At 37.8% G+C, this 16,291-nt stretch overlaps 1 protein-coding gene and 1 long non-coding RNA gene across 2 annotated transcripts in view; one reads left to right on the forward strand and one right to left on the reverse strand.

Moving 5' to 3' along the window:
* Nucleotides 1-2,254, forward strand: part of LOC108721751 (uncharacterized) — a 2,588-nt gene extending 334 nt beyond the window's left edge. The window contains exon 2 of the long non-coding RNA XR_001936582.1: nucleotides 4-2,254. This is a non-coding gene — a long non-coding RNA (uncharacterized lncRNA). The remainder of the gene's footprint in view (nucleotides 1-3) is intronic.
* A 12,818-nt stretch (nucleotides 2,255-15,072) lies between these two features.
* The window catches only part of LOC108722033 (ras-related protein Rab-37), a 107,079-nt gene continuing 105,860 nt past the window's right edge, over nucleotides 15,073-16,291 (reverse strand). Inside the window, exon 9 of the transcript XR_001936596.1 lies at nucleotides 15,073-15,835. The gene's annotated coding sequence lies outside the window, so the exon portion shown is untranslated. The remainder of the gene's footprint in view (nucleotides 15,836-16,291) is intronic.

Raw genomic sequence — 16,291 nt, forward strand, 5'->3', positions numbered from 1 at the left:
GAGAGAGAGAGAGAGAGAGAGAGAGAGAGAAAGATCGAGTAAGAGGGAGGGAGAGAAAGGGAACGAGAGAATGTGACAGAAACGAGAGAGAGAGAAAGAGCGTTTGTGATGAAAGGAAGAGAACAAAAAACAAAAAAAAACCGCGTGACGCATTAATTAACACTGACGATACTTAATCAGTCGCTGACAGTCCTTTCGTTGATCGAGAGCGGCGCCAAGAAGATTATTATCCGAACGACTATGAGATCGCATACGGCGCGTATGCAACGTTTGTAAAAAATTACACAAGTACACACATGTGCATACACACAGACACACGGCGTAAAGTTTAATTTAATACGACACGCCAATCCCGAAGATTGCGATTTGTTCCCGATTATTTGTACCTCTCTGTATGTATTTTGCAGCTTGTCAGTGCTTTTTGTTCATTATTACATTTTATCTTATAAATAATTAATTCACCGTCTTTTTGTACCAATTTACTCTTTACGTGTCGTCGGAATGCGAGCTTTAACTGTTGATTCAGTCTACCGGATATAGTGCAACGCAACTCCGAAGAGAAGCGCGGCTACGGCCCGCCGATCTCGGCCGATCGCTCGCGATCATTGGTGACCTCGCAAGCAACTTAGTCATATAATAGCGTATCACAAATATTATTTTTCTTAAATATCAAGCAGACACGATCAGACAGCGAATAACTGAGAAAGTTACGTGCTAGATTTCTAATTACCTTCGACCGCGGCCTTAATTGATTTAACCCTTTCCATACTCTGGCTAACATTATACGTCCTTATGATATTATCATGTCCTTATCACCCGCATCATATGATGTATATGTGTATCACGAACGCATACAACTCTACATATTACTAATTTATTTTCTAACGTAATATGTTATTAAATAAATAAAATACGAAATCAAACACGAGTTGGAAGGGGTTGTTAGCGTCTATAGAGAATGCTGCGATATTTTTCGCTATAAACGATAATAAAAAAGAAGCCAGAATACGATATGACTTTTGGTGCATATAATTTTAATTAGTAAAATATTTAGCCGCGTCGAGAATTGGCACGTCCCCAAAAGACAATGCTCCATATGTGCACAATTACGCGGTCGGGGGTTGAATTTCGTATACATGGAGAAAGATTTATCGTCCTTTGCCGGTCGGGACACGGAGCGCCTCGCGCGGGATTATCCCTGCGACGTATAAGATGCTATCGGTCTTATGTAAATTAACCGCCATTCAAGCCGCAATGGAGTCTGAGTAATTATGACAGATAATTGCCTCGTATCTCATAACGAAATAACCCCCTAATCGATTCTGTATTCCCCCGCGAGCGAGCGCCTATCGCGATTCTCGCTTTGAACCTCGGCCGATAGCGTGATACATTGCCGCGCGATTCTCCCGATAAAACCCCGCGCGACCGGCGGGATAAATCTGTCCGCTGAAATATAATAATCAAAAAGCGCACGCGGCGATTCGCGTGTCGTCATTTCGCTGTAATTCGCCTCCATCCTTGAGTCGGCTTTTAGTAAGCTGCTTGGAAGAGATCCGTCGAGAAGTTTCAAGAAATTTCGTTTCACGCATGGGAGAGGAGAGAGCCAGAGGAAGCAGCGAGATCTTTGATTCTCGCGTTTGAGCGTGCGTGTCTGTGTGCGAGCGAAAGAATGAGAAACAGAGAGAAAGAACTAGTGAGAAAATGTATGTATGAGAGGGAGAGAGAGAGAAAAGTGTATATTTTTCGTGAACGTTCTTTCTTAGTTTTCTCATGCAAGCACGGTGGATGAGGGTGGTTGCCGATCGATTCGATTGTCCTGGATCGAAACCGTCATTGATCGATCTCTCATCGTCCTTCGATGTCACCGTCGCTGGCCGAGCGAATCTCTCGAAGTCTCCCGCAAGACTTTCTTTAGTTAATGATTCCATTGACAAGATCGTCGAATGTACAGGAAACCGGGCGGTGTATATCACGATTTCCTTCGAAAACGAGACTGGAGATCTCCGCTAGAAGGGAGGCTATTTGCACTTCTGATTGGCCTTTAATTAGACACTTTAACTAATCAGGACTGAAAATACGTAATGCGCCAAGAGCGTAACGAAGTGGGCTTATTTAGTAATAGTCTAAAATTTGTATGATAAAATTCTTAATTATTAAATAAATTAGAAACATACGATAAGTCCTTAAGACTCGAGGCCGAGATACAAATATCAAACGGCTAAATGGACCAATCGGTTGAACATCGAGGGATCAAGAGAAAACGAAAAGAGATCGAGGGCGATCTAAGGACGAGATCCAGGACGATGATCGACGGTGAGATGAAGGGCAGGGCGCCTGGTATTAGTACACATTAGTTTCTTGGATAGAGGGGGCGCCCAATTAGTTGTTGGAATTTTATAGTCTAGGTAATAATTCTCGATATAGTTCAATGTTGTCGAATTTTCTATTAGTTGAGCGTGACGAGGAGAATAGAGTACAGAGGAAAGCCAGGGGGGAATTCATCCAACGGCAATTATTGTAATTGCGACGAATTAACTATTTATACGATTGTTCAGAAGATATATTCTAGATATTTCTCCATGTGTGAATAAAATGTTTTATATATATAATTATATATATATATATATGTGTGTTAAACGGGCTTAATTCGGCTGGAAGTGCAAAACGTTTTCACTTGTATGCGGGAATGCAGCGTTCGTAGAATTCCAATGGAAATTCAATATCGAAACTGGTAATCGGAACTCACTGAAACATCAGGACGATTTAGGACGAGGGCACTTCGCCCTGAAAGTCACGATATTATTCGTTTTGTACCGGCGATGAAATTTTCCTGGGAATATGAAACTTTGCGATTTTACAGCTCGCGTTAAACATTAATTATTGAAATGGTAATATCGTGCTCGCTGAAACCGCCGCCGCCGGTAGATCGATAAACCGTTAGTGCGGATGTGCACGTCGCTTCGCTCATTCCGTTCGCTCATTTTAGCGTGCGCTTAACGTGAGCTTACGCCCGACCGTAAATTTCGACGCGGTAATTACCCGGTGTTCTTCCGTCGAAACGGACGCGTTTTAATTGATTTACACGGAAATCAACGCGCGAGTGCAATCGCTTCCTCTTCAGCGATGTATACGATCGTCGCAAAAGGAAGTAATCGTGGTCGCGTAAGGAATTACACGCTTACGTTACGTTACGATAGAGATATATAAATCAGGATCTTTGAGCAAAACATATTAAATAATGTTGGCTAATAGAAATATATATATGTACATTCGCGGCCCACGGACGGATTTTTCGCAAATATTGCATGGCTAATAAGAATACTTATAATGACATTAAAATTTGATAACGATATTATAGATGCGTTCCACTTTTCTCATTAGTGGCGTGTTATATGTGTTACAATTAATTCAGAAATCTTTATAAATTTTAATAGTGTATTAAGGGAGATTTTTGAAATCCCTTTTCTGAAGCTTTTTCTGAAAAAAAAAAGTAAAAAGAAAAGATCACGTTCCAACAGGAATATTTTGCATGAGACTCTTGTTTCAAACGGGCAGTTCTCGTACGAATGTATTTCCAATATCGGATTACGGCAATTCGGGATTTTTTATATCCAACGAAGTTCAGTAGATTCAGGCTTTCCTCGATCCTCGACTCGCCCTCGTCACCGATGTGTGGTTAGTCACGACGATTTCGAGTTACTAATAGCGTCTGTGCGGAGTGTTGAAGTACCGGATACTTCCGGCAACTGTCCAGTAGTGGATTCTCACCTACAAACTACATAGAATCAACATCCCTCGGCGGAGCTGGACGAACGGACTGTTTCCGGTTTACAACTTCGAGCTTGGAAAGCGAGATCCGACAAGTCTCTAATTTCCATTGATAAATTATTCCGGTAAAAACGACATAAATGGATGAAACCGTCGTTTCGCTCTACGATTTTCCTTGCACACGATTACGTAATAGAAATGAATAAATAAAGCTGTTTTGGGTGACAATATTGATCCATGCCGAGAAACGGTGAAACCTTTCGCTCAACTCCAACGACGTTTTCTCGAGAAAACTTTCAAAGCAAGTTCGTTATTCCTCCCATCGCCCACCGTCATCGCAGGAGGCGAAAGAGATTCTACAAAGTTTTCTCTCCGAAAGTTTTCCGATGGGGACGATGGGGTGCATTGCGAATGGCCGATCGGTAAATAGGGAAACGACGTAGAGAGGCGCGTCTTAGCAGGGTCGCTGTCTACGACGTGCGAGCGGTAGACGAGAACTTTATCTATATATTTGCCACGATATTTAATATGTGAATGAGTATATCTATTGAATATATAACATTGACATATAATATAGATATATATATATATTATGAGAAAGCGAGAAAGAAAGCAAAAAAGAGAGTGAAAGAAAGAGAGATAGAATGCGAGAGAAAGAGCGAACGCAAAAGAATGTATGGTAATATCATAAAATTATTATTCTCTTTGTTACTTCTTTATAATTAAAACAATAAAAAAGCTACTGAATAAAAAGACGCTGTGCACGTTGTTATTTAAGCCGGATGTGGACGGCGGTGTTCTCTTCTGCGTGTCTATCGGTGTGTAAACTGTAGCGCTACGTTCCTCCTTTCCGATTTCCTCGAGTCATTATTATTGAGCTATTTGTCGTGTTGTATAATTCAATTGACAGCGGAATGTCGGAGTTATCCTTAAAAAATGAATAAGCAGTCACTTAGATTAGCGATGGTCAGATAATATTTATAGAGTAATGCTAGTCATGGATGCGCTTATCTGTTAATTTCCGTTTGTTATCGGTACTTTACTACTTTATATCGAATATATAATCTTTTTGTAACTCTCTCTCTTGATGATAATAATGAAGATGATAATCGTGTTCTTTAAATTAGAACGCGATAAATTCACAAGGCAACAGATTTTTTTAAGCCGTTTCTTCGAAATGTTCTTTTTCGTGCGTATGTTTCAATGAGTGATATACAAAGAATTCTGAGAAATAATTTAAGATCATCAATTTTTAATATAATTTTTATTCTTTCTAATAATGTTTTATAAATGATATTTTTAATATTGTATTAAACTGATCTTTTAATTTAATTACATCAGCAATTAATTTATTATTAACGTCAGAATGCATTATATATTTTTAAAGACTTAATACTTATTTAATAAGAAAACTTATTATAATACTTACTTGATTTTTGTAGATTGGATCGCGCGATATTAACGCGATTTTCGATGACTCGACGAACCCACGTTTCCGAGCAAATGATAGCATAATGCTCTTTGGATATCATTTAATTCCAATCCTATTTTTATTTCATAAAAATATGTACATAATGACGAGAATGCTTCGTGACCGAAGTAGTTGTTAATCCTCTAATTTATTCTCCAATGTAGTATTTGTTCAGCTCTTTGTGATTACGCTCGATGTTTTCATATGCAAAGATTAAGGGCGATTAGGCTATTTGAAAAAAAAACATAGATAAGGGAACACGAAAGGGTATGATTGAACGGAGGAACAAAAATCGAGCTAACAAAAAAGGAACCAGTATTTCGTACATACATATTTCCTCGTTATCTAAAAGTAAAGATGAAATGGAGGAATAATTAAGTATCAACGGCTAAGGAAACGCGTTTTTCATCCTTCCTACTCTTGCGTATGTTTATATACCTCTTGAAACTTAATTATGTGCGGTGTAATTGCGCCAGTGGAATGCATGAGAAGTGAGAGAGGACAAAATTAAACGAGTTATATTTTTCACTCGGAGAGGAAACGGCGAGAAGAAGAGAACCGCTAAACGAAAGTGATCGTTTATTTAGAACGGTGGGTTGAGAATGTGAGTGTAACGATGCATTTCGCGGCATATTGCACATATATATATATACACACACACACACATATATATATATAGATATGGGAATGTGCTGGAAAATCTATTTTGCGTCGTTCTAGAAAGATCCACGTATTACGATGTTAAAAACATATTGGATTTTATATTCTAAAGTAACGCTAAGGAACGTATACTTTTTGCGCCGTAGGGCGTGTACCTACCATTAGATATATGTGAGGGCAAACATGTGAGTATATGAATATGCATGTAAAACCTTCGGCATTATTAAAAAGTCGAATCCATCGAATCTCTCTCAGTTGATACGGAAAAATAAAAGTAAAGAAAATTGCCATAAATATTTTTCATGGAAATTGAAAGTCTGTTACTTCCTTATTGACAATGTGACAAAAAGCTTGTAAGCCACTCGTTTAACCGTCAGTTGAATAAATCATCCAAGGAATTACGTTATCAAATCGCGCAATTTTTCATAATTCATAATATATACCAGAAACTAATATTAAAAGAACTTAAGTACAGGATTATGCTCTAAAGAGATAAACATTTTCTATACACATGATATTAATCCGATGCAATTTAGAGAAGCTATTTTGAGAACTCGACAGATCGGTCGCGCGATTTTCGTGATTAGCACATACGACCGTTGTTCTACCGCTGCAAGAGAGATGTGTGGTCCTTGTATAATATTCGTACCATGTCTGTGTTTTGTGTCTACCTACGTACTCATATCTATCTGCCTACCCGCCTGTATATCAATCTCGCACACTTGCATACCAATGTTGTGTCGTTACGAAATCAAAATATATAAATCAACCGGACAAGTCGGCTGAAGAGAGAACGGCAAGTAGCTCCGATTGAACTTCGCAGATTCGCGAGACGTAAAACGATCTTACGACTTGCGCGATATCGATTTACATGGGATTAATCCGCAGGATTGGAGATTTATATTACAATGAGAAAAAAAATTTGAGAAATGTTCTATAGGCAATAGACGACAATTAAATGAAACTGCATATCGTAATGCTTTATGTAATTTATTATGAATATGTATTATGAAATTATTCAGAATGGATTCCGACCGGAATTATTCAATTATTCTCTAAATTTCTATTATATTTTCTAGAGAAAACGGAATAATTCCGATCGGAATCCATTCCGACTTGTTCCATGATAGCTGCTCTGATATCGTTTATTCTATTCGGGATTTCAATCCATAAATGTCCGCGCAAAAAAAAATTATCTTCTATACATAGTTTATCGAGTCTGATTACTTTTTTCATGTGAATTATTAAAAGAAAAACAGCTCTCTGTGATACTTGTGTCCATTCTCTCTTCAGTCGAACGATAGTGTCGTATTTGGAGTTCCTGATCAAACAGCATCTATCTCAGCGCTTTTTAATCCTCAGGATGTATCTTCTAGCTACATAACGAGATATATGCGTCTCTGTGTAGACAAAATGACAGAATACAAAGTGCATGTACGATACACACGCACGCACAGACACAAGCACACTCTCACACGATGGAAAGCAGTAGAAAATGGGGCAGAAGCCAGAAGAGCGAAATAGAGAGAGATTATACATATACTATAATAGAGGCCGTGGAGCTGGACACGGCAGCTAGATACTTTTTTCACGGATTTTAATAGTTGTACGATATTCGTGCGTAGCTCATAAGTATTATTATCTTTAAGTATATCGTAAGGTACATTAAAATAAACAGATGAATATATACGCGTATATTCTATCGGGGGACGTAGATGTTTAGCGATAATTTCCTAGCAAGAATTTTCACGTATTCTTGTAAGGCGACAATGTATACACGACAAAGAGAAAGGAAAGAAATGAAGGACGTATCTTAGTTTCCCAATAAAGCGGCTCTCTCTATGGTACGAAAAAGCTCGCACCATAGAAATCACTTCAGGTCTGCACTACGATAGCGATAAAATGATCAAACGACGACAAAGTTCGAAGTCCGGAAGACTCTAAGTGCCAAAGAACGCCAAGGGCGATTTAAGTGTAAGAGAAATTTTCTCAAGTAACATCAAAAGTACATTGACGACCGACCGAAAGCAACTATTCATCGTTTCCGAAATTTTTACCATTTGGATTTCCTTATGCGCGCATACGTGTGGCCGTATGTGTATGTGTTTCACATCCTCTTTTATATCGTATTTATGCTAATATCATTTCCGCATGAATAACTTGACCCGAAGTTTGTAACTTCGGAGTTCTCATGAAAGGGTCTCTACGATAAAATACTTTCTGAATAATCTCCGAGAATAACATTCGAATGGAGTGACCGAGAATCGCAAATTTGTTTTCCATGGATATTTTTCATTCTTTGTCTTTTTTTGATAATTTTTTAGCACGACATACATTATGAGGTTTGAACGTCGTTTCGCTGACATGGTTATAGTTAGTCGTGATAAATTAATTAATAATGTGTATATTCCGTGCTCCGTACGATTATTGTAATTAATCACTGTATCAATCGCAACTGATAAGTGCGTCCAGGCGTATTATCCGAATAGTGAACTATTGGTAACGAATCTGGTTTCATCGGAAGGGTGAAATAGATCTTCTTCTCCGAGAGTATGAAGACGCGAGCGTGCAAATACCCTCGACGTTAATTATCCAGCCTTCTGTGATGTTCGTGTGTCCTTGCGAATGTAGCAACATCACGCCAGAGCGGACGTTCCAAAGAGGCGAGGCTTGTCTCGCTCGTGGTGAAAACCAGAGAGAGAGAAGACGTTAATTAGTATCGTGATAGTTGACGCTGTTGCGTCACTTCATTTATATCTTCGCCTGAGAGACAAAGAAAATGAATGTGAAAACGAAATGAAGTTCAAAAGTTCAATATTTGTTGAACAGATCACGATAATATCGATTGCAATAAATCGTAAATATTTTGCAGTTTATTTTATGTAAGTTTTATACTTTATTTACAACCTAGTGTTACACTGTCCACATTAATATAAATTTTCAAATAGTTTTCTTAAAATAGTATTTTTTTATTTATACTCTATTATCATTTGCAAACTTTTAAGATCTTCAAACATATTGTTGAGAGGAAATTAATCATTTTATCGAATGAAAAAGTATCAGAATCTATACCGTTCGAATAATTATTTGTAGAAAATTACAGCAACTAAAATAATTTGTCGACTTATTGTTAGTTTAAAATTTAAGATCTCATATTTGTTCGAATTGCATGGCGTTAGATTGTCAGTATTACTATTTAAATATCATGCGCAAATGTAGCAAGAATACCTTATGTAAATAAGTTTCAAGCGGCTTTAGACGTAGCATTAAGTAAACGATCCGTATATACATCATCATATATTACGCGATCACGCCAGAGAAATATCTTGGCGATTCTGCGATTCTATCATCTCGTTTCAGCATAATCCATAGCGCCAGCTCGTTATTATAGATACGACGGGTGAATTGAATTGAAAGATTGATCGAACTTTTATAGTTATGGTCTCTGCAACTAACTTCCGCGCTCACTTCATCTTTCTCCATTAATTGTTGCCGAGAAACAATTTATTTTCTCATTCCAACAATACGCTTTCTCTGAAGGAAAATGCAAACTCCTGCGTTTGATCTCGCAAGTTCGCCCTTCGATTCCATTCACTCGTCGTTCCTGAATCATCCGATTGTTTCCCCGCAAAGCGTGCCGCGGCTGGTGCATTCCATGTCGGATTGGCTTGTTGCAAGCCGTAAATAATCCGCCATCGAACGGAGAATTAAGAGACCCTACGGCGGTCCGATACGGCGCGAAATGATCCCGGCGAGAGAAAATTATATAAAGAGAACAACTGACGCGAAAAAATCGATATCGCTCTTCAATCAGAGCCATATTCTAGTATGTTAGCCATATGAGTTACTTCACTCGTCCTTCGACCAGGTTCCCGATTCACCTGTAGGACGTGTAAATAGCGCACCTGTAGGATATGTAAACGCAGGTTTTGCAAGCTCCTCCCGCGCTCAAAGTATGATTAGCGAGCATCGATTAATCAACATTCACTTTGTCAAAGTATCGGATGTATATGAGAGAGGAAAGGAGAAAGAGAGAGAGGGGGAGAGAGAGGGGGAGAGAGAGGGGGGGAGAGAGACGCATTAGCCGCCCGAGGGGACCGAGTTTCTGCGTTCTCCAATGCGAGAAGACGAGCCAGAAGTATGGCGAGGTCGGGCCCCGCGGCCCTTTTTTCTGCCACAATGGCGTCGAATCTGTGGGACCGAGCGTTAATTCTTTCCTTCTCCTTTCTTTTCGAGCGTGTGTGTTATTAACAGATTCGTAGCTCTGCATAATTTAGGAAGTGGTAATTAATATGTTTAACATCACGGAGAAATTACGGATCTTGGAATTGTTTTTTGAGCGAGAGCATGAAATTCTTCGAGTTCTCGACGCGGACATAAGTGCGAGAGGTGCGAGTTTCGACGTTATTGCAAATGAAAAATGAAGGAAAGGAGATACGTCTCGTGATTAAATATCTCGGGTGAGAAATATGCGATCGTTTCTCATTCAATAGCGATCAATCACGCGTTTCTGTCATGACGCGCAATTATGTCCGGTCTCAGTTGCACACTGAGTATATGGGACAGATAGGAAAAAAAAAAGAGAGAGAGACCTACCACTTAACAGCTAATCGCGTTATTTTTAAGAAAACTACCGTTGATTCGATATCAATGTCGTATCTTCCTACATCTAAATTGCGATCTCTTTAGAATTAATGAGTGTGACGTAATAATGTTCGATAGTCAGTGTTATTAGCGTATACCTAATAGCGCTATGATTAATTGCAAACTGCCCTCGCGTAAATCGTCGTGTTAGCCTTTTCCTTTTTTTTTCGCAACAGAGGTCAGAGATAGGCTGAATGAAAAGAGACTCATAATCAATCTATGAAGAATCATTAAATGAACGTATAATTAATATCCGATGTTTATCCTTAAATCTCTAATTGTAAGTTGAGATCTTCTGTACTTTATTCTAGATGAAGCGCTTACCAGCAAGTATTAAGGGCGATGTTTGTTGTCTGAAACTAAACACGGATACAACCGTTTCGCGGCGTCGATCAATTAATTAAGCAGCGACACACGACGCGTTACTCAAGGGCGCCTGATTAATCGGGCAGTCTCGAACAGCGCAGCTACACCTCGTACATGATCTTAAGGGTTAAAGTACATTTACGCTAATAATTAATAGGTAATGATTAAAGTTAGGCGGCGAAGTCGACTCCTTCTCGCGATAATCGACTATTCAAGAGTAATTACGAATTCATAAAACAGTCGTCGATGCCGAAAACCGATGTCGATCGCGTCGAAATAATATAGTTATCTCGTATCAAAGGATCGTAATTCATTTTAAATCTATTCATATAATTTTTGCATTTTGCTTTACATTCATATTGCATTTGAAGTCGTAATTGTGCGGCTGCAGCTGCGTATAGATTCTTCAATTGAGTTCCAACGGGGGTTCGTCAGCGAAATGTATACGCTATTCGATCGAGGTACACCGAAACAATTTTCTGGAAACCTTAATTCGTCCGTAACATCGCGATTCGTTACACCGGATTTTTCTCTCGCGGTATATCATCGCGGATTAGCCTCGACACGATCGGTCGGTGGTGACGTAACGGCACTTTGTATGCAAACCGCGTTCTCTCCTGGACTTTTTCAGCACGATGCCATTTCAGAGAAATAACTAAAAAAAAAACGCGAGGAAGTTTGCAGAGGCGAAAGAGCACAGAGAAAACGAATAATGCAGGATCCCAAGAACCGTCGACGAAACCGTTTAATGTATATCTCTGGTGTATATATAACGTATACTATGTGTCATGCATTCCTAGATGTACTTTTCTCGTACGAGCGAATACTTGTTCAGCTTCGCTAAACGATCGACGAAGGAGGAACGCCGCGAGAGCGAAACGTCCGCGAGTGCAAAACGTTCCCGTTTGGACAGACGAGACCCGATACACGGATATTTTTCACGAGGAGCTATTGATTGCGGTCAGCATTTAGTTGCTTATAGCGGATCAGCGCGTATACGAGCGGCTACGAGTAATGCTAACCGGAGGGCAACCGGAAGTGGGCCGGAAACCATCAAAGTGTAAAGGGAACGACGATGGAACACGATTGCGCGATTAGAAAGCCGGTTTCGTATGCATACGGAGCGGCGGACTAGTTAAAAATTCAATCGATAAACCGCCTCTAACTTAACTCCTGTATGCTGAATAATTAAATCGCGATGGAGGTCCTTCCCCGATAGCATTCTCGCAACGCTAGAGCGAACGAGGGTAACGTAGTTGTTAAGAAACGGGGTTACTTTTCGTGATTTCCCAAGACGGAAACGTGCGGCGAATCCACATGGATAAACCGATAAAACTTTTCATCCTGAAAAAAGTCCTGTTTACTTTGTGCAATACACGTTTCCGTTAAAGGAAGAACTGTTAAGCTCCTCGAAGTACCGCGGTTCAACTGTAACGAGACACGAAAGCACGTATCGTTTTTATTCATTAAATCGCAAGCGGCTTCTTTCTGTGAAAATTGCTTTCGTTTGTTCTGCACCGTTATACCGCTATTTTCTGAAAATTGTACCCGCAGCATGTCCCGACACCGGGAAATTCAGCCGGGAACGTTTCACTCGTTCGAGCGCTACTCCAGCCTGATTATCCTTCTGATTGTGAGAGATACACGCGACTCACTTCTCTGTATTTTCATCCGAGCCTGATAACAGCACAACGACATACCTCTCCTCTTTACTCGTAAAGCTCTTTGTATGTAGCGTATTCTAACTCGTGGAAGAAAGTGAAATTTTCGAAATCGCGATCGAATATGTGTGTGCGAGGTGTATCCCTTCGACTTTTTGCTCTTCCAATCGTGCTCTTACGAAAATCATAATCTACGCCATTACGACGCGATCTAAAGGTAGATTCAAGATCTCTTAATCAGATCCAAGCCAATTTAGACATTACTTGTACCTGAACGAATTTTGAACTCAAAAAAGAGTTTAATTAAATCGAAAAAAAAAAACGAAATCAACGAGAAATTATAATCATAGATCAAAAATGAAAAAAATTGTAAAAATCAAAAGTCTTGTGAAATTACAAGATACATTCCTAAGTTTTGTAGTCTGAGTATCAGACTGAACTTTACACTGCTGAATTTTGCGACGCAGTTTATAAACCTTGTACATTATTTGAAATTATTACTTCTCACTTGGAAAGGAAAATTCTCTCGTGATTTCTAAACTAAAGGCAAGCATTAGCTATACCGTTCCATTTATTTCGAAAGGATACACCTACGGTTAGGATGAGACGGAGCAACAATACGACCGCAACCGCGAGAGATTCGCATATCAAGTTGCAAAAAAGGCGAACAATCGCGCCGTACAGCGCGCACGAGCACTGAGACAGGAAGACGAGACGGAGGGATAGAAAAGATTTGGCCTAATCTACGTCTCTATCGATATATATGTTATCTACTGTTTAATCCACGTCGCTGCGATATATATATATATATATATATACACACGCATTGTGCGGTACATCTTGCCCGGCGGGAAAGAAAGCGCGAGGCGTCTGTATTAAAATCCCCGAGCCCATCATATCCACCGTCATGCAGATATACCGCATAATGCGTTAACAACGTTCACCTGACATCTGACATCGCGCACACACTCGTCCACACACGCACACGTATACCAAGTATCACACGCACGAGCACACGTGGCTCTCGATGCACTCCGGCGATGATCACACAGCGTATTGCGACACAAGACGCATACAAACAGACGCGAAAGCACTCGCAATACGAACGCAATCCGACGAGCGTGAGCGCGACACTCGCACACCTTTTCTCGTCATCCTATCATGAAAAAGAAGAAAAAAAAAAGAAAAAAAAAAGAAAAACCTTCCCCGACGTGTTGTTACAAAATAAACTGTGCGCGTAACCCCGCCCTCCTCCCCCTCATCGCTAATTACTGTCGTTGTTAATGATTAATTGTCGGCGTTACTGCAAGTACGATTATCGATATACAATTATTGTCTCTGAATTTAGCGAGTTGAAACACTCTGATTGTAAGACACGACACGCGGAATCGTGCAATGGTTCACTTTATATTTCTACATTAATATATACCTATAATAATAATAAAAATAATAATGATAGTAATAATACTCTAATAATAATATATATAATATACATATACTTAGTGAGAGACGGAAGTTTTCCATCCGTTATAATAAAAAAAGATATATAGCAAAGAAATATAAACAAATAAATAAATATATATATATTGATAAACCCGGAAAATGGAAAAAATAAAAAGTACGACATATAAATATATATATATCTATATACATGTGTATAATAGTCTATAATTTTTCATATTGTTGTACGGATTTTTAAGTTTATATTAAAATGTTTTGTGCATTCATAAAAAAAAGGAAGTACCAAATATTCGTGTGATGAATTCTTTGCCTATCTGCCTTAATCCCCTCCATATCTCCATAAGCTTTTATCATCGCCAAATATACTTGATCTTACGAAATGTTACTTTTATTGTCTTTCGTTCATAAATAATTAATCAGTCTCGAGACAAATTACAAGTTTGAAAAATTTTTAGTATTATAGATATTTATAGTTTCACGGGGTATTAAATAACTTAATGCCTGTCAATTAAAAGATTCGATTCGATTATTGAAATTGTCATCTCGAATATATTAGGAATTTTGAATGAGAAAATGTTCAGTTGTGATAGAAGCAAAGTAACCAAAACAAGAACTGAATTTCAACTTTAATTGAGGTAAAATAAATTACGTCGTTCTTTAAAGTTTACAATCTTTTTTCCTATACATATAGAAATTGCAATCAACGAAAAGCAGAAGAAGGTCAAAGTTCACGTAGAAAAGCTTTTCTTCAAGAAATTAAAACTTGACTCGGATTGCCATTATATATAATGATGATTTAATTAAAACGTTGTAACACATATGATTCACTTCTATTTTATAAAAATTTCATAAAGTTCTATTTTACCAAAGCCACTTCTTCAAGTGCAACATTTTTTTATTAATACTGAGTTGTACACTATTTAAAATAGAATTAATTTATCATAATCTTATAATTAAGGAACGAAATATAATTAAAAATTTATCTAATGATTAGTCTTAAAAATTCAATAATAAGAATCAATAATTCTTTTCTTTTCTTTTATTGCTAATAATTCATACATTAGAAATACAAATACGCAGTATTAGTAATAAAACTAATCTAACACATTGCTAATGCAACCAGCGAGGAAGATGGAAAAAACAAGAGGAATGATATATGCATAAACTGGCAAGATAAGCGAAAACAATCAAAATTGTAAAAAGGACGTTCTTAATAAATACTGTTACATATAAGTAAGATATTCACGATTTTTATTTGCACACCATATATAATAATAGTTATAATTATTACCCAATGTATATCTATAGTATAGGAGATAAAGAAATTTATAATTGTTGCAGCATCCCCGAGGTGACCGTCGCTGCAACCAGGCAAAGATGCTGAGAAATGTACCAGAATATCAATTAATACTCGTATAATTATTCTATTTTTTTTAAATTCAAAAACATACATGTTAAAATCAGAAAGTAATATCATGATGCACATAAACAAACATTAAAAGTTCAATCTTGTGGAAAAATTGGTCATGTAGATATCTGACTGCAGCGATCAACTTATCATAACTGCATCAAGAGGCTGCCATGTTTCATAAACTCATCGTACATATAGTTTATTCTACCGCTTTGATATTTACACAGCTCATTGGTCGCAGTTATACAATCACTATATTAAACAGATAACAAATTATTCGTGATAAATCGTTACCTGTGGAAGTAACTGTGAAATAAAAGCTTTATTAACGTGACAATATATATAGAACACTCATTTTAATTGCACACCGCAAATATTTTAATTGTTTTCTCTCTCTCTCACACACACACACACACTCTATCATACTAGAAAAAACTATTTTCTAAAATAAACAACTAAGATATTTGAAGTGTACATCAAAATGGCACACTTCCTGTATCTGAAGATAAGATAATGTAATTTATCTTCTTATAGTTTCATTTAATCTTACGAAATTATAGCTCAACAGTATTTGCATGACTTTACGTGTTCATCATAACTATTCAGAATGTATCGTAAAGATTGGAATCGCAAAACAATGTCGTTAGATTAAGAAAATCAGAATATTATGCGTCAAACTCAAGGACTCGGACCGAAATTACATTATATGAATTAAAATTTTGGATTAAAATTAGTTACGATTGTAGTCTGAGGCAAATGTTCGGTTTCGGTATCGGTTTCAATTCTTTCAATTATAACGATGATAATTATAGGTATATAATATAATTTAATATTATAATATATAATATT

This window comes from Mycetomoellerius zeteki, unplaced genomic scaffold, assembly GCF_001594055.1.
Source record: "Mycetomoellerius zeteki isolate Tzet28-1 unplaced genomic scaffold, Tzet1.0 scaffold105, whole genome shotgun sequence".
NCBI lineage: Eukaryota > Metazoa > Arthropoda > Insecta > Hymenoptera > Formicidae > Mycetomoellerius > Mycetomoellerius zeteki.